Below are 26,024 nucleotides of genomic sequence, written 5' to 3'. Positions count from 1 at the left end.
TGTTTTCTCTCTATTTTCTCTCTACCCTTTGCTCCTGAGGCAGACCCAGTTATGGAAAGTATGTAACAGCATGGAGAGGCCAACACTTCTGCTTTCCAAGGACCATGAAAAGGGCTAAAATATATTCAGGAAATTATAGAAAGGAGAGAGCTGGAGAAATAGATCCCCTAAACCTGTGTATGTAGTCACTTTTGAGCACTTCAAAGCAAAGAAACAGAGACTATAAAACAAGAACTAAATGGAAACTTTTAAAATTAAAAAGTAAAATAACTAAAACAAAAATTCACTGATGGGCTTAATATCAGAATGGAAAGAGTAAGTGAAGTTAAAGATAGATGCCTGGAAACCATCAAATCTGAACAACAAATAGAAAAACAATTTTTAAAAAATTGAACTGAGCTTCAGAGACCTGTAGTAAAATATCAGAAGGTCTAATATTTTTGTTACTAAGGTCCAAGAAGAAGAAGAAAAATAAATTGATGCAGAAAAAAAGTTTTGAAAAAATAAATGCTGAAAACATCCCAAATTGGTTGAAGGACATGACATTACAGATTCAAAAAGCTCAGTGAATTTCAAATAAGATAAACTCAAAGAAAACCAAAATCATAACAACCAAACTACTGAAAACCAAAGATAATGAAAAAATTCTTACAAGCAACCAGAGAGAAATAAAACATTGTGTATAGAGCATAACAAATTGAATAATTGCATATTTCTCATAAGAAACCATTATGGTCAGAAGACAGTAGAATATTTTTCAGGGGCTGAAAGAAACTAATGGTCAACCCAGAATTCTATATATAGTGAAAATATCCTTCAAGGATAAAAGGAAATAAAAACATTCTAAGATGAAGGAAAACTAAGGGAATCTGTTGGCAGCAGAATTACCCTAAAAGAAATGTTAAAGGAAGTTCTTGAGGGGGAAGGGAAATGATATCAGAATGATACATGGAATGAAGAAAGAGCAACAGAAATGGTAAATATCTAGATAAATAAGCTATTTTTTCTCTAAGTTCTTTAAAACATGTATGGCTATTAAAAGCAAAATGATAACATTGTGAGGTTTTCAGTGTATGCAATACATATGAACTACAATATAAATAAAGGAGGATAAAGGGGCTTATATGATTATAAGATTTTTACATGTCATTTGAAGTGGTAAAATATTAACTCTAAGTACACGTGAAATTTTGTATGTTGCAATCCCCAGAGAAACTACTAAAATAATTATTCAAAGATATATAATCAAAAAGCCAATAGATAAATTTAAATGGAATACACAGCATTCACAGGAAAATGGAAACAAAAAAACAAAAAAGGGGGGCCAATAGAAAACAGATAATAAAATGATAGTATTAAATCCAACCATATCAATAATTACATTAAATGTAAATGGTCCAAACATACAAATTAAGAAACAGAGATTGTCAGATTGAATAAAAATCTAGATTTCAGTTACTATGAAGGCCAGTTTACTTCTGGTTTATCTTACTTCTAGGGTAATATTTTGAGGGTTTACCCAAAGACTAGGAGCTTACTCCTCTTCTTGAAAGACTCTGAATTCAAATGTTTATTCCCTTAGTTCCTAGAGGCTGCTCAAAACACTACTCACCCTCTCAGTCACTAGGAGCTTACTCCTCTTCTTGACTAGGAGCTTACTCCTCTTCTTGACTAGGAGCTTACTCCTCTTCTTGAAGGACTCTGAATTCAAATGTTTATTCCTTTAGTTCCTAGAGGCTGCTCAAAACACTACTCACCCTCTCAGTCCCTTCATAATCTAGAAACTAATAGGGAAAGAAAACTCCCAAATATTGAGTTCACTTCTTGGGCTTCCCTTTCCTCCATGATCTTGACCTTGTAATTCTTCACTCCCTTCTTAGCTACCTAAAATCTACAAACATATTTAAAAAAATTTTTTTTTCAGCTTTCCTAGTTATTTTTTCACAAGTATTGGTCTGAGTTCCTTACTTCCTATATATTTAAAACCCAAGAAGAATAAAAAATTTTAAGAGCAAATATAATTTATACAAATTGACCCATGAAATAGAATATCTAGATAACTTAGTAATCATATAAGAAATTGTATAGTCTAAGATCTATTCCTAATAATTGTATTCCACCAAGACAATTTTACCAATGAAATTCTCAATAAAGGATAATTCTGATGTTACATAAAATGTTACAAGTTATAAAGGGAAAATTGAAAGCTATCCAACTTTTATAAGACTAGTGTTATTCTATTACCAAATCTGGAGTGGACAAGGACAACACAAGAAAAGAAAAGAAAAACCAATCCCCCTTATGAACAGAGGCAAAAATTCTAAATAAGACAGTAAGCTAACTCTGATAGTATAGTGAAAGTGTAATATATTGTGATCAAGTAGGATATATCCCAGGAATAAAAGTAGCTTAATTATTTACCAGATCAAATGAGAAAAAAACTATATGATCATCTCAATAGATGCTGGAAAAGCATTTGATAAAGTAAAACTATACCCTGAATTTTTTAATTAACAAATTCAGAATATAAAAGAAACTTTCTTACCAGATAAAAGTCATCTGCTAAAAGCTTACATCAAATATCATACCTAATGGGGAACCTGTAGAAGCACTGACATTAAGGTATAAAAACAACTAAAGGATGTCCTCTATTATCACTGTTAATCAACATATTATTGGAGAACCTAACCAATGCAACATGAATAAAAAGGACATAGCTATACAAATTTGAGTGGAAGAAATGAAACATCACTACTAGCCTGATATGTGATTGTCCACCTAGAAATTCCAAAGCAACAACTGCCAGACTCCTGGAACTAACAAGAGTTTAGTAATGTGGCTGGATATAAAATAAACATACTGGGTTTCCATGGTGGCACAGTGGTTAAGAATCCGTCTGCCATTGCAGGGGACATGGGAAGCCCTGGTCCGGGAAGATCCCACATGCCGCAGAGCAACTAAGCCCGTGCACCACAACTACTGAGGCTGCACTCTAGATCCCATGCTCTGCAACAAGAGAAGCCACCCAATGAGAAGCCCGCACACTGCAGTGAAGAGTAGCCCCACTCACTGCAACTAGAGAAAAGCCCGCGTGCAGCAGCAAAGACCCAATGTAGCCAAAAATAAAAATAAATAAATAAATTTATTTTAAAAATAAAATAAACATACTATTCATGGCAATATTAATTTTTTAATTAATAGAAAAATATTCCATTCATAATTGCAAAAAGCTATGAAATATGTAGGAATAAATCTAATAGCAGATATATAAAACCTTTGGGGGAATGCTTGTGTACTTCTAGTGGGGAGGTAAATTAGTGCAGCCACTATGGAAAACAGTATGGAGATTCCTCATAACATTAAAAATAGAACTACCATATGATCCAGCAATTCCACTTCTGGGTATTTATTCAAAGAAAATAAAAACACTAACTTGAAAAGATGTATGTGCTCCCATGTTCATTACAGCATTATTTACAATAGCTAAAATATGGAAACAACCTAAGTGGTGTGTACATCAATGGATAAATGAAAAAACAAAATGTTATATACATATATACATATATATATATCAATATTATTCATTCATAAAAAAGAATTTATTCTTGACATTTATAACAACATGAATGGACCTTGAGGGCATTATGGTAAATGAAATGTCAGACAGAAAATGATAAATAAATACTGTACGATCTCACTTATATGTGAAATCTAAAGAAAAAAAAAGATACAGAAAACAGCTTAATTGTTGCCAGAGACTGGATAGGCAAAATGGGTGAAGAAGGTCAAAAAGTACAAACTCCCAGTTATAAAATAAGAGTCATAGGGGTATAATGTACAGCATGGTGACTATAGTTAATAATACTTTATTGTATATTTGAAAGTTGCTAAGAAAGTAAACCTTAAAAGTTCTCATCACAAGAAAAAAATTTGTAACTATGTATGGTGAAGGATGTTGACTTATTGTAGTGACCATTCATAATATCTAAAAATGTTGAATCATTATGTTGTACATCTGAAATTAATATAATGTTTTATTTTGATCATACTTCAATTTAAAAAATAAAGTAATTATGAAACTTTTAAAAAGAGAAATATATAAGATCTTTTAAATAAAACTACAGTTAACTTTTTTAACTGTATGAGTCCACTTATACATGGATTTTTTTCAATAGTAAATATTACAGTACTACACAATGCAAGTGTTGGTTAAGTCCTTGGATGTGGAACTGTGGATACAGAGGAGCAATGAATGTGAAGATTTCTGACTGCAAGGAGGAAATCCTTGCAAGGAGGAAATCCTACACCCCACCATGTTGTTCAAGGGTTAACTGTATAAATTTTACTGAAGGACATTTTTAAAAAATATACTAGGAAATTTGGAGAAATGCACCAAGTTCATGGCTGAAAGTATTTAATCTTTAAATGGTATTACATTTTGTAAAATCAATTTATAAATCAATGTAATTAAAATCAAAATCTCAATTTTTGTAAAATTTGAAAAACTAACTCTAAACTTCATATGTTATAGTTAATGCATGAGAATAGTTAATACAATTTTTACTTCTAATAGGGAGAGCCAGCCTTGGTTATTTACTTGCTAGCATTTCATCATTATAGTAGCAGCTATTTTGACTCTCTCCAGTCAGAAAAAAACCAGAATGACAAAGATGTTTGTGTTCATTTTTTAAATAAAAATGCATTGATGTATTACTTTTGATTTTAAAGTATACTTTAAATACTATATTATTTAATGTATATATTTTTTTAAATGAGAAAAAAGGAATGAGAAAGGAAAGGTGGAAGAGAATACTAAAATTTTACTAAAACGATGAAAATTAGCATCTTATTTATTTTTTAATATTTTCTTTCTTTCTTTCTTCTTTCTGGCTGTGTCGGGTCTTAGTTGCAGCATGTGGGATCTTTGTTGAGGCTCACAGGATCTTTCGTTGTGGTGCTTGAGCTTAGTTACCCTGCAGCATGTGGGATCTTAGTTCCCTAACCATGGATTGAACCTGTGTCCCCTGCGTTGGAAGGAGGATTGTTTACCACTGGACCACCAGGGAAGTCCCAGCATCTTATTTCTTATTCTTGTCTTATCTCATGCATACCCCTACCTCCAACACACAAATGCATTGATTAGCATGTGAAACTTGGTGGGGCATTTAATTCTCAAAAGCTTACCTTGTATACAGAAATGGTGCTCCATTCTAGGAACCAGACTCAACCTAAAATTCACAATTACAAGTTATAATTTATATAGAATATCTATATTTGGGTGCTTTATATGCACTATTCCTACTTTTTCCACTACCTTCTGAAGTAGGTGATACTATCTCCATTTTTATATTAGAAAGTTGTGGCTTAGGAAACTTAACTTACTTGTCATAGATCAATAACTAATAAGTGGCTCACTCAGGATTAAAACTTAAGTTTAATTGTTGTCAAAGCCCTGCTTTTTCCACTATGCCCTCTTCTGAGGAAAAAATTGTGGAAAGAATTCCCTTGGCATCTCTCAAGCAATAGGATACTGTGTCACTAGGAGGATTTTCTAGTCAAGATCTTGGTGCCTATGATGATTCATATTTAGATCATGTTCTTTGAGAGTAAGGAAAGAGATCTGTAAGCAGCTGGTTTTAGCATCTGAGAGTTGTAAAGAAAATTCTCAGGGAAACCATCCAATGATATTGTAGGAAATCTCAGAGGTCACAGGGCTATTTATTCCTCCACACAGCTAAAATTTCAACACTTGCTAAAATTCTCTTTCTACTTCCAGCCATAATGAAAGTTAAAGTGTTTATTATTAAACTACCATAAAAAAGAGTGAGAGATTTGGCAGGCTTCTGATTCAAGCACCTCTGAGCCCACTCTTTTCAGGTAATTGTACTATTAGAAAGCTGAATATTAAATAGAGGGGCCTGGATATCCAGTAAGGATGATGTGCCAACATATTTTCCAGTCCATGGCAAGAGAAACCTGGTCATAGATAGCCTCACAATCAACACTTTCAGTTGTATACATGTGGAATAAGATATTCAGAAGAATGTTTGCCAATTTATTTGAATTGCAAATAAAAAATAGCACTTATCAAAATATATGCCCTGCGGTCAGATACTACTGCATCATTTTCTCCCAGAAGAGATATTCTTTCATGCTCATCTCCATATATGAGTAGTCAAGTGGCCTTTACATCTAGGTCTGAAGCATTGTGCTTGCTTTATCTTTTCATTGTAGATAGAAGGAACATCCTTTTATTTGGGGGGACAGGTTTGCAGATTAAATGCAGCCTGAGCTAAAAGTCCATATTAATCATTATGGTATCAGAATAATCATATTTGGGACACAGAAAATACCAGGAAAAGATGGAAAAGGGAAGATGGAACCAACTGCAGAGATCTTCAAGGGAAATATATTTTGTTATACACATCTTTTTCAGGCAGAGAATGCTTTATGAGTCAGGAACTAACCATCAGTAATATTAAAAATCAAAGATATGATCTTTCATAAGTGACATTCAAAATGAACTGGTCCAAAACCATAATTAAAGTCAGTGACATATGGTATAATGCATAATGTATCTCAGGTTGGCAATCTCTCAAATTATATATGGCTGTCTCTCATTTCCAAAATCAAGGTTTGATGATATTATCACATGTGTCAAAATAAAATCTTACAAGTTTAGCTTTCCACTTATTCGGTTAGTCTGCTATATGAATATGACCCCAGTCATTCTGACAGGGTGCAGATGGAAGTAGTGACTTATAAAAAGGGCCTAATAGAGGAGAGAGATCAAGATAGCAGGGTATGGGGGTCACCTCCCCTTACAAACATGTCAAAAATACATCTCCACATGGAACAATACTCATGGAAAACTAACTGGAAACTGGCAGAGGACTCCTATACAACAAAGACTGTAAGAAATGTACACACATGATCAGGTAGAATGGGAAGAAAAGTACTGGGTTGGGACCTGTGCCCCTGGGAGGGGACTCAGAGGAAAAGGGAGATCAAATGGTGGACACTTGCCCTGGGGAGTGAGATAGTCAAACCACAGACTGGGCATCCCAGTCCTGGGGTCCTACAAGTAGGAGACAATCTCTCTTGGCTACTTGGGGAACCACTGGGACAGATAGAAAGGCTGAAGAAGCCTAGACTCCACTCTTGAGGAGTGAGAAGGTGCTGCTATATTGCCCCTAGACAGGGCAGAGAGAGGTTTGCCCTAGCAGCTGCTGCCTCCACACCCCTCCACAGTCTGAGTGAAGTGAACACCTCAGTCCCACTCACTCCAAGCCACAGCTTGGCCAGGACCAGGGAAAAGACTGGATCTAGGGACACAGAGGCAACCCAGGAACCCAGATGTTGTCCAGGTGGGCTGGCGGTGGCCATTACTGGCACTTAAACAGTGCCATAGAAGCAGCCTACACTTCTGACAGCAGTGCAGCCACTTGAACTTCCACACCCTCCACACCACACTCCCCAGTTTTAGCCAAGTGAATGCTCCAGTTCCTCCTACTCCATGCCACAAGCTAGCACTAGATCTCAGGTGGACAGAACATAGGAAAAGACACAACCATGGGCTGCATCTGAGCAGAGCCAAAGACACTTAAACAGGTGGACCTCTGTAAGCACACAAGCCCCAGTTACATCAGCACTCCCCTCCTTTGGGGCAAAGTCCCAGTGAAGGGAAAAGGAAAAAACACACACTTAAAGGGAACAGAGCCAGCTCAAGCCCAACCCTCAGGGCTTTTGCTTAAGCAACTTGGGAGCAAATGCCTCCCCTAACATGGCGGTGATGGCCACTGACTAGAGAGGATGTCCCACCTCACACCATGAGAACTCTCTAGCTCCTCCAAAACAAGCCACACCCCATACCAAGATGATAGCAGTCAGCAGACCTGAGGAAAGAGGTGACTGGCATCCACATCATATCCAGCCCTCCCCCCAAAGGCACGGGGGACACACAGTCTACATAGGGATACTCCTACATAAGAACATCCCTTCAAAACCACAATAGGTGGCTGTCTCATCTAAATTCATAGAGACAGAGAAAGTTAAATAAAACAAAAAGGCAGAGGAACTGCTCTCAATTGAAAGAGCAAGGAAAAAAAACAAAACAAAACAATGAAACAGAGATAATCAGTCTACCAGACAATGAATTCAAGCACTGGTAATAAAACAACTGGAAAATATCAAGAAGACCCAATTAAAAATAGATAATTCAATATTTGAGATAAAAAGCACTCTAGAAGCAATGAACAGCAGACTAAATGACACAAAAGAATGCATAAGTGATCTGGAAGACAGAATAATGGACATCACTCAACCACAACAGCAAACAGAAAAACAGATTTTAAAATATGAAGGCAGCATACAAGATCTGTGAGATAATTTTAAACGTGCCATATCCCCATTATAGGGGTTCCAAAAGGAAAAGAGAGAGAAAAAATTATCAAAAATGTATTTGAAGAAATTATGGCTGAAAATTTCCCAAACCTAAAGAAGGAAACAGATATCCAGATACAGGAAGAACAGAGGGTCCCAAACAAGATGAACCTAAACACCCACACCAAGATATATCATAATTAAAATTGCAGAAGTTAAAGATAGAGAATTCTAAAGGCATCAAGATACCAAGTTCCATTTGAAATTTATTTACAACCTGCTTGAGTGGAGAAGCCATTGTCTTCAGAAATCTTGGTGTAGTTGAACTGACAGTTACTGTGTTGTGACCTGGAGTTCACAATTAAAAGGGTCACCCAAGCAAAGTCATGGAGTTTTTTAGTTATGAATATGATTGTTGGCACATCCTATGAAATATATCTAAATTGAATTATGGTACCAGATAAAATCATAGATGGGAATGAAGCCTGTGTATCATCCATTATCATGTGTAATCATTAAACGATTTAGTACCCTCTTGAAAAAAAAATAAAGGCATCAAGAGAAAAACAAAGTCATATATAGGGAAATCTCAATAAAACTATCAACTGATTTCTCTGCAGCAACTTTACAGACCAGGAGGGAGTGGCATGATATATTCAAAGTGCTGAAAGGTAAAAACCTGCAACCTCGGATATTCTACCCAGCAAGATTATAATTTAGAATGAGAGAGATAAAGAACTTCTCAGGCAAGCAAAAACCAAAAGAATTCATCAGTACTAAACCTACCCTAAAAGAAAGGTTGAAGGGTCTTCTTTAAATAGAAAAGAAGAATCTATAGGAAAGGGAAAATCACAGTAGAAAAGGAAATATATAGAAAGGATTGAAGATCACTTAAATAAGCCAGTACATGGATTAAAAGAGAAAAATTGTAAAAGGAACTATAACTACAATAAACAGTAAAGGAATAAGCATAAAGGTGTAAAATATGACATCAAAAACACAAAATGAGGGTGAGGGGACTAAAAAATATAGATCTTTTAGAATGTGTTTGAACTTAAATGACTATCCGTTTAAATCAAGTAGATATAATTATGGTTCATCATATATGAACCCCATGGTAACCACAAATAAAAAACCTATGATATATACACAAAAAACCAAAAGAAAGGAACCCAAGCATACTACAAAATAAAATCATCATACCACAACTGGCAAAACAGGAAGAAATGAACACAGAAGAACTACAAAGACAACTGGAAAATAAGGATTAAAATGGCAGTAAGTACATACCTATCAATAATAACTTTAAATGTCAATGAACTAAATGCTCCAATCAAAAGATATAGGGTGACTAACTGAATAAAAAACCTAGATTCATCTATATGCTGCTTACAAGAGCCTCACTTCAGGGTGAAAGACACACAAGGACTGACAGTGAGGGGATGGAAAAAGATATTTCATGCAAACAGAAACAACAAGTAAGTGAGGGTAGTAATACTCAAATCAGACAATATAGACTTGAAAACAAAGCCCATACTGAAAGACAAAGAAGGGCCTTATATAATGATAAAGGGATTGATACAAGAAGAGGATATTACACTCATTAACATATGCACACCCAATACAGGAACACCTAAATATATAAAGCAAATACTAACAGACATGAAGGGAGAAATTGACAATAATACAATAATAGTAGGAGACTTTACACCCCACTGACATCATAGACATATCAACCAGACAGAAAATCAATAAGACAACAGTATTCTTAAATAATGCAATAAACCAGTTGGTATTAATTGATATCTACAAGACATTACATCCAAAAGTAGGTGAATACACATTCATTTCCAGAGCACATAGAATGTTCTACAAGGTAGATCATATACTAGGTCACAAAATAAGCCTCAACAAATTTAAGAGGATAGAAATTATATCGAGCATTTTTTTTCCAACTACAATGGTATGAAACTAGAAATCAACTACAGAAAGAAAAACGGTAAAAGAACAAACAACATGCTACTAAAAAACCAGTGAGTCAATGATGAAATCAAAGATGAAGTCAGAAAATACCCCAAGACAAGTGAAAATGGAAACACAACTTTCCATCAACAAAATGAAAAAACCTACAGAATGGGAGAAAATATTTGCAAACTGTGAAAGCAACAAGGAGTTAGTATCCAAATTACACAAACAGCTCATACAACTCAATATCGAAAAAAAAAACCCCAACCCAATCAAAGAATGGGCAGAAGACCTGAATAGACATTTCTCCAAAGAGGACATACAGGTAGCTAATAGGCACATGAAAAGATGTTCAACAACACTAATCATCAGAGAAATGCAGATCAAAACCACAATGAGATATCACCTCACACCTGTCAAAATGACTATCATCAAAATGTTTGCAAATAACAAATGTTGGAGAGGATGTGGAGAAAAGGGAACCCATGTACACTGTTGGTGGAAATTGGTGCAGCCACTATGGAAAACAATATGGAGGTTTCTTTAAAAACTAAAAATAGAACTACCATATGATACAGTAATTCCACTTCTGGGTATATCCAGACAAAAATGGAAACACTAATTCTAAAAGATACATGTACCCCAATGTTCATAGCAGCATTATTTACAGAAGCCAAGACATGGAAGAAAACCAAGTGAACAATGGATTAAGAAAATGTTGAAATATTATGGAATATTATGCAGCCATAAAAAAGAATGAGGGGCTTCCCTGGTGGTGCAGTGGTTGACAATCTGCCTGCCAATGCAGGGGTCACTGGTTCGAGCCCTGGTCTGGGAAGATCCCATATGCCGCAGAGCAACTAGGTCCGTGAGCCACAATTACTGAGCCTGCGCATCTGGAGCCTGTGCTTCGCAACAACAGAGGCTGCGATAATGAGAGGCCCACGCACCACGATGAAGAGTGGCCCCCACGTGCCACAACTAGAGAAAGCCCTCACACAGAAATGAAGACCCAACACAGCCATAAATAAATAAATAAATAATACCTTTCATCCTTAAAAAAAAAAAAAAGAATGAAATACTGTCATTTGCAGCAACGTGGATAGACCTAGAAAAAATTATGCTTGGTGAAATAAGTCAGAGAAAGACAAATATCACTTATATGTGGAATCTAAAAATAATACAAGTGGGGGCTTCCCTGGTGGCACAGTGGTTAAGAATCCGCCTGCCAATGCAGGGGACACGGGTTCAAGCCCTAGTCCGGGAAGATCCCACATGCCATGGAGCAACTAAGCCCGAGCACCACAACTACTGAGCCTGCACCCTAGAGCCCGTGAGCCACAACTACTGAAGCCCGTGCGCCTAGAGCCCATGCTCCACAACAAGAGAAGCCACCGCAGTGAGAATCCTGTGCACCGCAACGAAGAGTAGCCCCTGCTCACCGCAACTAGAGAAAGCCCGTGCGCAGCAATGAAGAACCTAGGGGCAAGACAGGAATAAAGACGCAGACCTACTAGAGAATGGACTTGAGGACATGGGGAGGGGGAAGGGTAAGCTAGGACAAAGTAAGAGAGTAGCATGGACAAATATACACTACCAAGTGTAAAATAGATAGCTAGTAGGAAGCAGCCGCAAAGCACAGGGAGATAGCTCGGTGCTCTGTGACCACCTAGAGGGGTGGGATAGGGAGAGTGGGAGGGAGGGAGATGCAAGAGGGAAGAGATATGGGGATATATGTATATGTATAGCTGATTCACTTTGTTATAAAGCAGAAACTAACACACCATTGTAAAGCAAGTATACTCCAATAAAGATGTTAAAAAAAAAAGAAAAAGACCCAATGCAGCCAAAAATAAATAAATAAATATTTAAACAAAGAAAAAAAATACAAATGAATGTACTATGTATTCAAAACAGAAACAGACTCACAGATATAGAAAACAAACCTGTGCTTACCAAAGGGGAGAGGGAAGGGGGAAGGAACAAATTAGAGGTTTAGGATTAACAAATATAAACTACTGTATATAAAATAGATAAACATTAAGGATATACTGTATAGCACATTATCTTGTAATAACCTAAAATGGAGTATAATCTGCAAAAATACTGAATCACTATGCTGTACACTGGAAACTAACACAATATTGTAAATCAACTATACTTCATTTAATAAAGGGGGGGTGCTTACAATATCACCTGATTCCAAGTGTTGCTCTTCCACACACAGAGAAATATCAAAATTGCTTTTAAGACACTACAAATGCCCTGTCATTCTGAATGAAGATGGAAAGTTCAAGGGATATACAGCAAAGAACAGGAGCAGTTTTGGGGTTTAATTGTTAGATAATCACCATGAAAACTCTGAACATCTGAAAAGTTTGCATTGTGAAGACAAATTGTCTTAGGGTTCTGCAGAATGTATGTGAGTTCATGGGTGGTGAGTTTCACTATACGTGTTATCATTGTAGACACAGCATGTATTGAAAATAGAGTTTTTACTTCATGGTTCTTTTGAAGCTGTGTCAGAAGAACATAAAGTGTGTAAGTGGTTGGAAGAGAAGTAATTCACAGTTGGATCTGGGTCAGACAGCATAGGCTGGAGCCTGTGAACACTGCCTCCAGACTGATATCACATTGTGCAGACCCTGGATGAAATGGCTACTGCTGAGAATAGTGAATAAATTTTCACTTTACCTACCCAGGCAGAAAGTAACAAAGTTCTGAGTTTTTAAAATATGAGGTCTAAAGTGAAAACTGCTATATGCTGATTTTCTACCCTGGGGTACAGTCTGGCTGCCAGGAAAAAGGTGAGTGTCAAATGGAAACATAATTTGGAAAAATCTATTGATGTTTAATGCTTCTGAAGCTATTAAAACTTGAATGACAACTCCAAAATTTTTCTGAAAATGTGTCAAAATAGAAATCTTGCATACAAGCTATGACCTCATGTTAAAAAACAAAACAAAACAAAAAACTTTTATTAAGTGGAGCCGTAGATCAGGTCTGAATCTGCAGATACAAAGAAGCAAACTTGTTTGGGAGAGAATCTATAGATCCAGCATGGAAACTGACTAAAAATGGAGGGTGGGAATGCAAGGAGAGTTTTCCTTGGAAAGAAAGGGAAGAATGTAAATTTGTAGTTCAAGGAGATGAGGGTGAGAATTCTGTGATCCCTCTGAGAAAGTAAAAACGTGTGAACTTCTCAGTCCAACCAGTGCCAAATCTTTCATAATATTAGAGATGCAAATCCTGTGGATTGGCATTCGAGTAAGTTGTAAATTAGTGGTTCTCAAATGTTAGTGAGTATAAGAATCATCGAAGGAGCTGATTTAAAATATAGCAAGTCAGACCCCACCCTTGGATATTCCATTTCAGTTGATCTGGGGTTGGGGCAGAAATCCACAATTGAATAAGTGTTTCAGATATTGTAATTCAAGGCTTTGCATTTTGAGAAATACGCTGTCTCTTCAGGAGTAAATGAATCTGAAATTCTCTTTCCTCTGCTTTCAAAAAAGAATCCCCCAACTTTCACAAGGTGTTTTCTGTTCTTTCTTAAAAGATATAGCATTGAAATAGCAGCAGCATTACCCACAACCAACCCTTCACACGTTTTTTTAGGGCTTACTATGTTTCAAGCATTGTAAACCCTTTACTTGTGTCATAATAATATTAAGTACCACTTACTGAGTATTTACTAACTGCCAGGCACTGTTATCTAATTAAACACAAGATATCTAAATAATATCTAATGTAATCTTCTTCCTACAAAGAAGATACTATACTTTTACAGCTAAGGAAATTGTGACTCACAAAAGTTTGGTACCTTGTCTGAGGTCACATATTAGTAACCAAAATACTCTGTGAATTCAAAGACTGTGCTCTTTCCAATGCTTTACTTTAAAATGATCTAATGATTGGGAGACGAGAACATCTCCCGATGTGACAAATTCCTGCAAGTGTATATAACTGGCTAATTTTTTTTATTGAAGTATAGTTGATTTACAATGTTGTGTTAGTTTCCAGTAACTGGCTAATGTTCTAGATGAAACTGTGATGAAAGAAATTTTCACATATTGAGGTATATGGAAGTCATTCTGGCTTATATTTGATTTGGCTTGAGCTTTATGCTAACTAAAATAGCCTGTCTTATGCACTATCAAACATAGATTGCACATCTGCTTTAAACATTAAAGAAAAAAGTGCATTTAAAAATCAAAATTGAGTAATTGTGATTCAGGCATCCAAAATGGAGCCAGGTGGCTGTTGAGGATGTGGTTTCAGACACATTCCTGCATCACTGAGAACTTGAATTTTCTGAACTGTATCAAACACAAGGGCACCACCAGCCATACTCAGAACAATAGCTGTTAGCAGCTGCCAGCTGCAACCTTATCTTCTCAAGGTCTTCCCTTGCAACTATGTAAACATTTCAGACCCAACCAATACTTACTTAACAAGCACCCTTCTTTCTTGCCAGCTACAGTCCTAATTCTTGACACACAACTTACATAACTTTGTGGGTTTTGCCTATATAAACCCCCCCCCCCCCATTTTGTAGTCTACCAGAACAAAATTCAAGTGCTTCTTGAATCTGTGTCTCCCAGGCTTTAGTCTTCAGTTTGGCTCAAATAAAACACTTTTCTATTCCTATTATGGATTTTTTTTTTTTTCATTGACATTGCTTTGTGTAGTTGGCAGGCAGGATATTAGAAAAACCCACCTGAGATCAACTGGAGTCTACTTTGGACTGGCACTTGATACCAAGCATGGGCACCTTGACCCCCCAACCCTGGCTTCACAGCCCTCTTTGGGTGTCTCAATGACTTCTTCCTGATATCTGGATCTCCTTATCTTTTTTTTTCCTTCCAGTTTTATTGAGATATAATTGACATACAGCACTGTATAAGTTTAAGGTATACAGTATATTGATTTGACATATATTGTGATGTGATTATCAAAATAAGTTTAGTTAATATCCATCATCTCATACTGGTACAAAATTAAATAAAAAAAAAATGTTATCTTGTGATGAGAACTCAGGATTTATTCTCTTAACTTTCAGATATAACATACAGCAGTGTTAATTGTATTTATCATGTTGTGTATTACATCCCTAGTACTTACTTATCTTACATCTGGGAGTTTATACCTTTTGACTGCCTTCATCCAATTCTCCCTCCCCCTACCAGCCACCTCTGATAACCACAAATCTAATCTCTTTTTCTATGAGTTTATTAGTTTGTTTGCTTGCTTTTAAATATAATTGACCTACAATACTATGTTAGTTCCTGTTACACAACATAGTGGTTCAATATTTCTATTCATTTCAAAATGATCACCATGATAAGTCTAGTTATGATATGTCACCATACAAAGATATTACATAGTTATTGACTATATTCCCTACACTGTACATTTAATAACCATGATTCATTTGTTCTGCAACTGAAAGTTTGTATCTCTTAATCTCCCTCATCTATTTCTTTTCTCTCCTCAACCCCCTCCCCTCTTGAAACCACCTGTTTGTTCTCTATATCTATAACTCAGTTTCTGTTTTATGTTTGTTCATTTGTTTTATTTTTTAGATTCCACATACAAATGAAATCATACAGTATTTGTCTTTCTCTGTCTGACTATTTCATTTAGCATAATACCATCTAGGCCCATCCATGTTGTCCAAAAAACAAGATTTCCTTCTTTTTTATGGCTGAGTAATATTCCTTTGTATATGTATATATGTACATCTTCTTTAACCATTCATTTATTGATGGGTAGTTGAGTTGCTTCCATATCTCAGCTATTGTAAACAGTGCTGCTATGAACATGGGTGTGCATATGTTTTCTAATTAAGGTTTTCATTTTCTTTGAATAATACCCAGGAGTTGAATTGCTGGGTCATATGGTAGTTCTATTTTTAATTTTTTCAGGAATTTTCATACTTTTTTTCCATAGTGACTGCACCAATTTACATTCCCTCCAACAGTGCATGAAGGTTCCCTTTTCTCCACATCATTTGTTATTTGTGGTCTTTTTGATGATAGCCATTCTGACATGTGTGAGGTGATATCTCATTGCAGTTTTGATTTGCATTTCTCTGATGAAAACAATGTTGAGCACATTTTCATGTGCTTATTGGCCAACTATATGTCTTCTTTGGAAAAATACCTGTTCAGGTCCACTGCCCATTTTTAATGGGTTGTTTGTTTTTTTGTTGTTAAGTTGTATGTGTTCTTTACATATTTTGGATATTAACCCTTAATCAGATACATGATTTGGAAATATCTTCTCCCATTCAGTGGGTTACTTTTTCATTTTGATGATGGTTTCTTTCACTGTGTAGAAGCTTTTTAATTTGATGTAATCCAATTTATTTATTTTTGTTTTTGTTTCCCTTGCCTTTGGAGTCAGATCCACAAAAATATCACTAAGACTAATGTCAATGGGGCTACTGCCTATGTTTTCTTCTAGAAAATGTATGATTTCAGGTCTTATATTAAGTCTCAATCTATTCTGAGTTAATTTTTCTGTATGTTGTAAGATAGTGGTCTAATTTCATTCTTTTTCACATGGCTGTTCAGGTTTCCCAGCACCACTTACTGGAGAGACTGTCTTTTCTCCACTGTATATTCTTGCCTCTTTTGTTGCAGATTAATTGACCATAAATGTGTGGTTCTATTTCTGGGATTTCTATTCTGTTCCATTGATCTATGTATCCATTTTTGTGCCAGTACCATACTGTTTTGATGACTATAGCTTTGTAATATAGTCTGAAGTCAGGGAGCAAGATACCTTCAGCTCTGTTCTTCTTTCTCAAGATTGTTTTGGCTATTTGGGATCTTTTGTGTTTCCCTACAAAATTCCCTACAAATTCTAGTTCTGTGAAAAAATGTCATTAGCATTTTGATAAGGATTGCACTGAATCTGTATATTGCCTTGGGTAATGTGGTGATTTTAACAGTATTAATTCTCCCAATTCATGAACATGGTCTATCTTTCCATCTCTTTGTGTTGTCTTCAACTTAATCAGTTTCTTACAGTTTTCTGGGTACAGGATTTTTACCTCCTTAGGTATGTTTATACCTCGGTATTTTATTCTTTTTGATGTGATTGCAAATGGGGTTGTTACCTTAATTTCTCTTTCTGATAGCTTGTTGTTAGTGTATAGAAATGCAACGGATTTCTGTGTATTAATTTGTACCCTGCACCTTTATTGAATTCATTGATGAGTTCTAGTAATTTCTTGGTGGCATCTTTAGGATTTTCTGTGTATCATGTCATTTGCAGACAGTGACAGTTTTACTTCTTTTCCAATTTGGATTCCTTTTTTTTTTTTTGCTTTATCTGTTTACTGTGACTAGGACTTCCAATACTACATTGAATAAAAGTGGCAAGAGTAGGCATACTTGACTTCTTCTCAATCTTAGAGGAAATGCTTTCAGCTTTTCTCCATTGAGTATGATGTTAGCTGTGGGCTTATCATTTATGGCGTTTATTATGTTGAGGTATGTTTCCTCTATACCCACTTTGTGGAAAGTTTTTTGTTTTTGTTTTTATTTATTTTTTTTTTTGCTATTTTTTTTGTAGTATAATTGTTTACAATGTTGTGTTAGTTTCTGCTGTACAGTGAAGTGAATCAGCTATATGTATACATATATCCCCTCCCTCTTAGACCTTGCTCCCCCCCAACCCCCCACCCCCATCTAGGTCATCACAGAGCACCAAGCTGAGCTCCCTGTGCAATACAGCAGGCTCCCACTAACTGTCTATTTTACACATGGTAGTGTATTTATGTCAAACCTAATCTCCAAATTCATCTCACCCTCCCCTTCACCCCTGTGTCCACACATCTGTTCTCTATGTCTGTGTTTCTATTCTTGCCCTGCAAATAGGTTCATCTGTACCATTTTTCTGGATTCTACATATATGCATTAATATACAATATTTGTTTTTCTCTTTCTGACTTACTTCACTCTGTATGACAGACTCTAGGTCCATCTACATCTCTACAAATGACCCAATTTCATTTCTTTTTATGGCTGAGTAATATTCCATTATATATATGTATCACATCTTCCTTATCCATTCATCTGTCAAAGGACATTTAGGTTGCTTCCATGTCTTGGCTATTGTAAACAACGCTGCATTGAACATTGGGATGCATGTATCCTTTCAAACCAAGGTTTTCTCCAGATACGTGCCCAGGAGTGGGATTGCTGGATCATATGGTGGCTTTATTTTTAGCTTTTTAAGGAACATCCATACTGTTCTCCATAGTGGCTGTACCAATTTACATTCCCACCAACAGTGTAGGAGGATTCCCTTTCCTCCACACCCTCTCCAGCATTTATTGTTTATAGATTTTTTGATGATGGCCATTTTGATTGGTGTGAGGTGATATATTATTGTAGTTTTGATTTGCATTTCTTTAATAATTAGCGACGTTGACCATCTTTTCATGTACCTCTTAGGCATCTGTATGTCTTCTTTGGAGAAATGTCTACTTAGGTCTTCTGCCCACTTTTTGATTGGGTTGTTTGTTTTTATAATATTGAGTCACATGAACTGTTTGTAAATTTTGGAGACTAATCCTTTGTCAGTCAATCATTTGCAATATTTTCTCCCATTCTGTGGGTTGTTTTTTCATTTCGTTTTTGTTTACGGTTTCCTCTTTTGAGTTTAATTAGGTCCCATTTGTTTATTTTTGTTTTCATTTCCATTACTCTGGGAGATGGATTGAAAAAGACATTGCTGTGATTTATATAATAGAGTGTTCTGTCTATGTTTTTCTCTAAGAGTCTTATAGTATCTGATCTTACATTTAGGTCTTTAATCCATTTTGAGTTTATTTTTGTGTATGGTGTAACTTCTCCTTTTTCATTTTTTCTCTGCTTTTCTTGGTGACTCTGGCTATCTTTTCAAAGAACAAGCTCTTAGTTTCACTGATCTTTTCTATTGGTTTTTTAGTCTCTATTTCATTTATTTCTGCTCTGATCATTATGAGTTTTCTTTCCTTCTATTAACTTTGGGTTTTGTTTGTTCTTTTTCTAGTTACTTTAAGTATAAAGTTAGGTTGTTTATTTGAGATTTTCTTATTTCTTGAGGTAGGCTTGTATCACTATAAACCTGCCTTTTAGAACTGCTTTTGCTGCATCCCAGAGATTCTGGATCATTGTGTTTTCATTTTCATTTGTCTCCAGGCATTTTTAAATTTCTTCTTTGATTTCTTCAGTATTCCATTTGTTGTTTAGTCGCATAGCTTATCCTTCACGTGTTTGTGTTTTTTGCAGTGTTTTTCTAGTAATTGATTTCTAGTCTCATAAGAAAAGGTACTTGATATGATTTCAATTTTCTGAAATTTACCAAGACTTGTTTTATGGCCTAGCATTGTTCTATCCTGGAGAATGTTCCATGTGCACTCAAAAAGAATGTGTATTCTGCTGCTTTTGGATGGAATGTGTATACACACACACACACACACATCTATTAAGTTCATTGGATCTAATGAGTCATATAAGGCCAATCTCTCCTCATTTCTATCTGGATGATCTGTCTAGTGATGTAAGCGGGGTGTTAAAGTCCTCTAATATTATTGTGTTATGTCAATTTTTTCCCCTTTACATCTGTTAATATTTGCTTTGTGTATTTAGCTGCTCTTATGTTGGGTGCGCATATATTTATGATTGTTATATCTTAATTCTTGGACTGATCCCTTGATCATTATGTAATGCCCCTCTTTGTCTTTTTTTGCAATCTTTGTTTTAAAGTCTATTTTGTCTGATATGAGTATTGCTTCTGCAGCTTTCTTTTGATTTCCCTTTACATGGAATAACTTTTTCCATCCTCTCACTTTCACTCTGTGTGTGTCTTTAGATCTGAAGTGAGTCTCTTGTAGCCAGCATATATATGGTCTTGTTTTTGTATCCATTCTGCCACTCTATGTCTTTTTATTGGAGCATTTAGTCCATTTATGTTTAAAGTAGTTACTGTTAGGGATGTAGTTATTGCCATTTTGTTAATTGTTTTGGGCTCCTTTTGTACTTCATTTTTGTTCCTTTCTTCTTCTTTTGTTCCCTTCTCTTTGATTTGATGACTATCTTTAGTGTTATGTTTGTATTTCTTCCTCTTTTTTGTGTCTTTATCTATTATAGAGTTTTGGTTTATGGTTACCATGAGATTTATATATAGCAATTTATATAGGGACTTCCCTGGTGGCACAGTAGTTAAGAATCCACCTGCTAATGCAGGAGACACGGGTTCGAGCCCTGGTCTGGGAAGATCCCACATGCCACGGAGCAACTAAGCCCATGCACCACAGCTACTGAGCCTGTGCTTGAGAGCCTGTGAGCCACAACTACTGAAGCCTGCATGCCTAAAGCCCATGCTCCACAACAAGAGAAGCCACCGCAATGAGAAGCCCATGCACCGCAATGAAGAGTAGCTCCCACTTGCCACAACTAGAGAAAGCCCATGCACAACAAAGAAGACCCAATGCAGCCAAAAATTAATTAATTAATTAATTTTAAAAAATTTGTGTATATACATAATTATTTTAATTTGCTGATCTCTTAATTTCACACTCATTTTAACAACCCTGCATTTTACTCCCTCTCCCACAATTACTGTTTTTGATATCATATTTTACATCTTTTTGTTTTGTGTGCCCTGTAACTCTTTATTGCAGATATAGATGATTTTATTACTCTTGTCTTTTAACCTTCCTACTAGCTTTGTACATGGTGATTTACTACCTTTTCCCTTGCTGCTTTTAATATTCCTCTTTAATTTTTGCTATTTTAATTACAGTGTATCTTGACACTGTCCTCTTTGGGTTGATCCCATTTTTGACTCTGTGCTTCCGGGGCCTGGATGAACCTCCTTATCAGAAGTTTGACAGTCCTGTGAATTTTATTTGGACTCTTAAGACTGGAGTCTTAAGGAGATACTGGTACTTTTCCTAAGCAGGGGACTAGAGGGAATTTCTTAGTTTGGGACTGAGGGGAAATTTCCTCGGCAGGAAAGGCCTAGAAGGAACTTTTGATTGAACTGGGTTTGCTGACCTTTTTATTGTGGCTTAAAATTACAGAGATTTGTATATATGGTCTCAACAAATTGTTTGACAACAAAATGAGTGACTGAGTCCATTCAACTCTGAAGAGAAGGCTCCTTCTGGCCACAAGATGTTTTCAGGTGACTGGGAATCTAGTGAAAGTATTTGAGGATTGATCCTTGTGACAAGTAACAGTTCCATTGGGTGCCCCATCATGACACTTAAGTAATTTACAGCTCACCTGGCAACACACACATATGGATTGTGTTCTCTTAGCCCCCATGATGGTTTTTAGACTGCCAGTGGGAGAAACCAAGACACAAAAGAGCTGAACCAACTCAAGGGTGACACCTTAAGGAGCTAAGCTCACAAATAGCACATTTTGGACCCAGTACACTGTCCTTAGAAATTGTTCAGACTGTAGTAAAATAAAACTAAAAGAAAATAGAAATCATGTTTTTAAAGTTGACAAGCTCCTGGACATGCAGCCACCCCAGGAACACCAGCTGGCTTCATATACAATTGAAATGGAGCCAATATTTGAAAGTACATATCTTTGCCAAGCAATGGCCATGATGGGGCTCTTTTGACATTCCAAAACTGGGTTTTGCATACACAGTTAGAGAAATCTGACATCATAAACATCTTCTCAAATGAGGGAACAAAAGTATTCCTAGGAGAAAGCTTGAAGTTATAACTCTTATCATGTCCTAGAAATGTAAACACAGCCCACATAGCCTGATACTACAGCCTTGGCTTAACCAGTAGAACCTAAAACAAAACAAACAAACAAACAAAGGGATAAGAAGTCTTTTTTTAAACTCAAGCAAATAAACAACTTATTTATAAGCTGGTGAGTTTTATATTGTAATACCTGATTCATGACTCAGTTTTAAAATGAAAACTATGAGATCTCTGTGTCTATCTGGATGCATGTATGTCTATGTATGTATGTTATAAATATGATATATTTCTATCTCCAGGTGGTGTTTGCCAAAATTAAATTATAAATGACCTCTATTTAACTGACTTGAACAAATAAGCATTTATATAAACTTTCAAAAATACAATAGAAGGAATTCCCTGGTGGTCCAGTGGTTAGGACTCTGTGCTTTCACTGCCGAGGCCTGGGTTCAGTCCCTGGTTGGGGAACTAAGATGCCACAAGCCACATGGTGTGGCCAAAAATAAATTAATTAATTAAATTAAATAAATAATACAATAGAAATTAAGCCAAATGAATTTCAGTTTCATGGGATCTGGGAAGTATTCAACATTAAGTTAATATTTGGTATTAAAGTTAGTTTAAGTTGTTGGTTTAGTTAATACATACATGTCTTTAGAATCATCAACATTAAGTAAGTATAATACTTTGATTGTACATAGGTTTACTGAAAGCCAATAAGCTCATGTTGTCTCTGTTACAAAATTGTCAAGGAGAAAAATAACTTGGTATGATGATATTTTCATAAGTAATAAAATAGATATAAATGGTTTAAACATTTTTAGGTGAACTCTGTGAGAATAATTGTTTTATGGTATGTCTACTTAAAAATAGTTTCTCCAGATTTTTGGTAACTTGAAGCTTTAAAGTTTTGCTAAATTAAGTTAAATAATGGGAATTCATTGAATGCCTAAATTATTTTTAAATAAGCTAACATACTTAAACATTAATTGCTAAAGAATTCTATGTTTGGGACTTCCCTGCTGGTACAGTGGATAAGACTCCATGCTCCCAATGCAGGGGGCCCAGGTTCAGTCTCTGGTCAGGGAACTAGATCCCACATGCATGCCGCAAGTAAGAGTTCACATGCCACAACTAAGGAGCCCACATGCCACAACAAAGGAGCCTGCCTGCCGCAACTATGACCCAACACAACCTAAATAAATAAATAAATAAAAGAATTCTATGTTTACCTACTTTTGACCTCTTATTGCAGAGAGACTATTAATATATTTTATGCTTTATTGAGAAATTATTATAAAGTGGCATATGTTTTTAGAAATTAAAAATTTAAAAGGACTGTATATGTAAAGTAGGATATGTGTTGGTAAGAGAAAGTACGAAGAATGGAATTTTTTTTGTTAAGGAAAAAGAACGTGATTTTGTCCTTAAACTGGTTATTTCTAAATGGACCACCAGGGAATTCCCTTGAGAGGACTTTTTAAAGTTCAAGTTGAGATTCCTAATGAAAAGTTCCAGCAAAGCCAAATTTAAATGAGTCTATATGATCAATTACACTTACACAAATAATTAGGACAAGTTTATTGAAACCAGACTTATTTTGCCAACAAATTAGTCTTAATTTGGCTATATTTGGTAGAAATGAGGGTAATTTTAGAGATAAAAACTTGTATCAGTAATATACCTTTGTGGATATTAAGTGTTGTGTTGTTAATTGTCTTTGAGGTTTAGTACTTACTGACTAAGACTCACTTCCTAGATGGCTCCTTGTTGCTGTGTCACATTATTGTAAAGTTTAATTGAATTATTAAAAGGACATTCTAAGCTCATTTTGAAGCTCTCCACAGTAATATATCTTTGGATGAAGATCAGGTGCCCCATGAACAGCAACCAGGAGATTGTGCATACTAGAAAAAACATCATTTAAAGGACTCTCTCCAACCTAGATGGAAGAACCCTTATCAAGTACTCTTAACTAGCTCATGTGCAGTGAAACTGAAGGGAATTGACTCTTGAATTTATATTTCCCACTTTAAAAAGGCCCCTGAACGTGGTCTTTTGAAAGGACTTCTGACCTCAAACTAACCATAAAAACAATGCTCAAATAGAGGAGAAAAGACACCTACAAAAGGTCAAGAAGAAGACAACAGCAGTGGTAGATAACTGACACAAAAATCTAGACCAGGCCTGTAAGACCCATCCTACTAATTCAGTTGTACTGTTTACCAAATATTTGTCTTCCTATCAAAATGGAAAGCTACTTCTTTACTTTTAGCTGTACTTTCAACTCAATGTTCAGGATGGAAAGAAAATTTTTTAGTCAAGTTATTACAGAGTATAGTTACTTATTACATGTATCACTGATTGCTTTAAATCTACTGCTAAAAGCACACATACAATGTTTGTGTGATAATTTGATATAATTGATAAAATGTATAGCCTATAAAATGTTTCCCCAGCAGCATATATCTCTGTGCTTGTTCACTATGTCTGATTGGTTTCCCCACAAAGTGCATAACTAGGCAAATATAAAGACACACTCTCACACCCACACCCAGACACAGACAAAGAATACCACCACTGAGGGATATGATGGACCCAGGGCAGGCAACAACCACCCTCGCATCAAGGAACAAATATTTAGATCAACAGTAATTTCTATCAGCTTAAATAGCCATCGGTATTCTTATTCCTTCTTATCTACTGCTCTGTTGATTGACAAAGAAAAGATGACAAAAAAAAAAAACAAAGGGGCTTCCCTGGTGGCGCAGTGGTTAAGAATCCGCCTGCCAGTGCAGGGGACACGGGTTCAAGCCCTGGTCCGGGAAGATCCCACATGCCTCAGAACAACTAAGTCCGTGCACCACAACTACTGAGCCTGCGCTCTAGAGTCCATGAGCCACAACTACTGAGCCTATGTGCCACAACTACTGAAGCCCACATACCTAGAGCCCATACTCTGCAACAAGAGAAGCCACTGCAATGAGAAGCCTGTGCACTGCAATGAAGAGCCTCCCCTGCTCCCCGCAACTAGAGAAAGCCCGCACGCAGCAACGAAGACCCAACACAGCCAAAAATAAATAAATAAAATAAATAAATTTAAAAAAAACAAACATGAAAAGATGACAAAAAAACCAAAGCTTTGTTTTAAACTCCTGGTAAATATAAGTTGTACACCCCATATGATTGAGTGGTAGGGCAATTAAAGTATTTGCCTAGAGGCCTCTGATATGTGCCTTTTTTGGCACTTTCATCCCAGAGTAAAAGAATGTGCCTTCTGCCCTAGAATCTCTTACCTGACAGCACAGAGGAGCAGCCATGGTGATTGGAAAGAGCTCTGCTTGATCTGAGTTGGAAAAACCGGATCTGCCTCTCAGCTCTGCCTTTCATTAGCTCTGTGTTTGGGGGCTGGTCATTTGTCCTTTCTGAGCCTCAGCCTTCTCCCTTTTAAGATATGTTATGAATAAAAATAAACACTTCACAAGATAAAAGAGAATTAAGTAAAATAATTCCATAACAAACAGTAAGTGTGCAATATGCTGTTTATAAGTGCAGTTTAACCCTAACTTTATGTAGCTTGAAAATTAAGGGACTTCCCTGGTGGTCCAGTGGGTAAGACTCTGTTCTCCCAATGCAAGGGGCCTGGGTTTGATCCCTGGTAGGGGAACTAGATCCCACATGCATGCTGCAACTAAGAGTTTTCACCCTGCAACCATGAGCCTGCATGCCGCAACTAAGAAGTCCACATACTGCAACTAAAAAGATCCTGCATGCCACAATGAAGATCCTGCATGCCACAACTAAGATCTGGTGCAGCTGAAAGAAAGAAAGAAAGAGAGATGAGAGAGAAAGAGAAAGAAAGAGAGAAAGAAGTATTAAAAAATAATTTAAGGGGCTTCCCTGGTGGCACAGTGGTTAAGAATCTGCCTGCCAATGCAGGGGACAC

General features: G+C 36.1%; 1 protein-coding gene across 1 annotated transcript in view; it reads right to left on the bottom strand.

Moving 5' to 3' along the window:
* The window catches only part of ALKBH8 (alkB homolog 8, tRNA methyltransferase), a 253,312-nt gene extending 227,920 nt beyond the window's left edge, over positions 1-25,392 (bottom strand). Inside the window, exon 1 of the mRNA XM_061202589.1 lies at positions 25,375-25,392. The gene's annotated coding sequence lies outside the window, so the exon portion shown is untranslated. The remainder of the gene's footprint in view (positions 1-25,374) is intronic.
* Between the last annotated feature and the right edge of the window lie 632 nt (positions 25,393-26,024).

Source organism: Eubalaena glacialis, chromosome 10 (genome assembly GCF_028564815.1).
Source record: "Eubalaena glacialis isolate mEubGla1 chromosome 10, mEubGla1.1.hap2.+ XY, whole genome shotgun sequence".
NCBI lineage: Eukaryota > Metazoa > Chordata > Mammalia > Artiodactyla > Balaenidae > Eubalaena > Eubalaena glacialis.
This window is presented reverse-complemented; position numbering and strand designations above follow the sequence as displayed.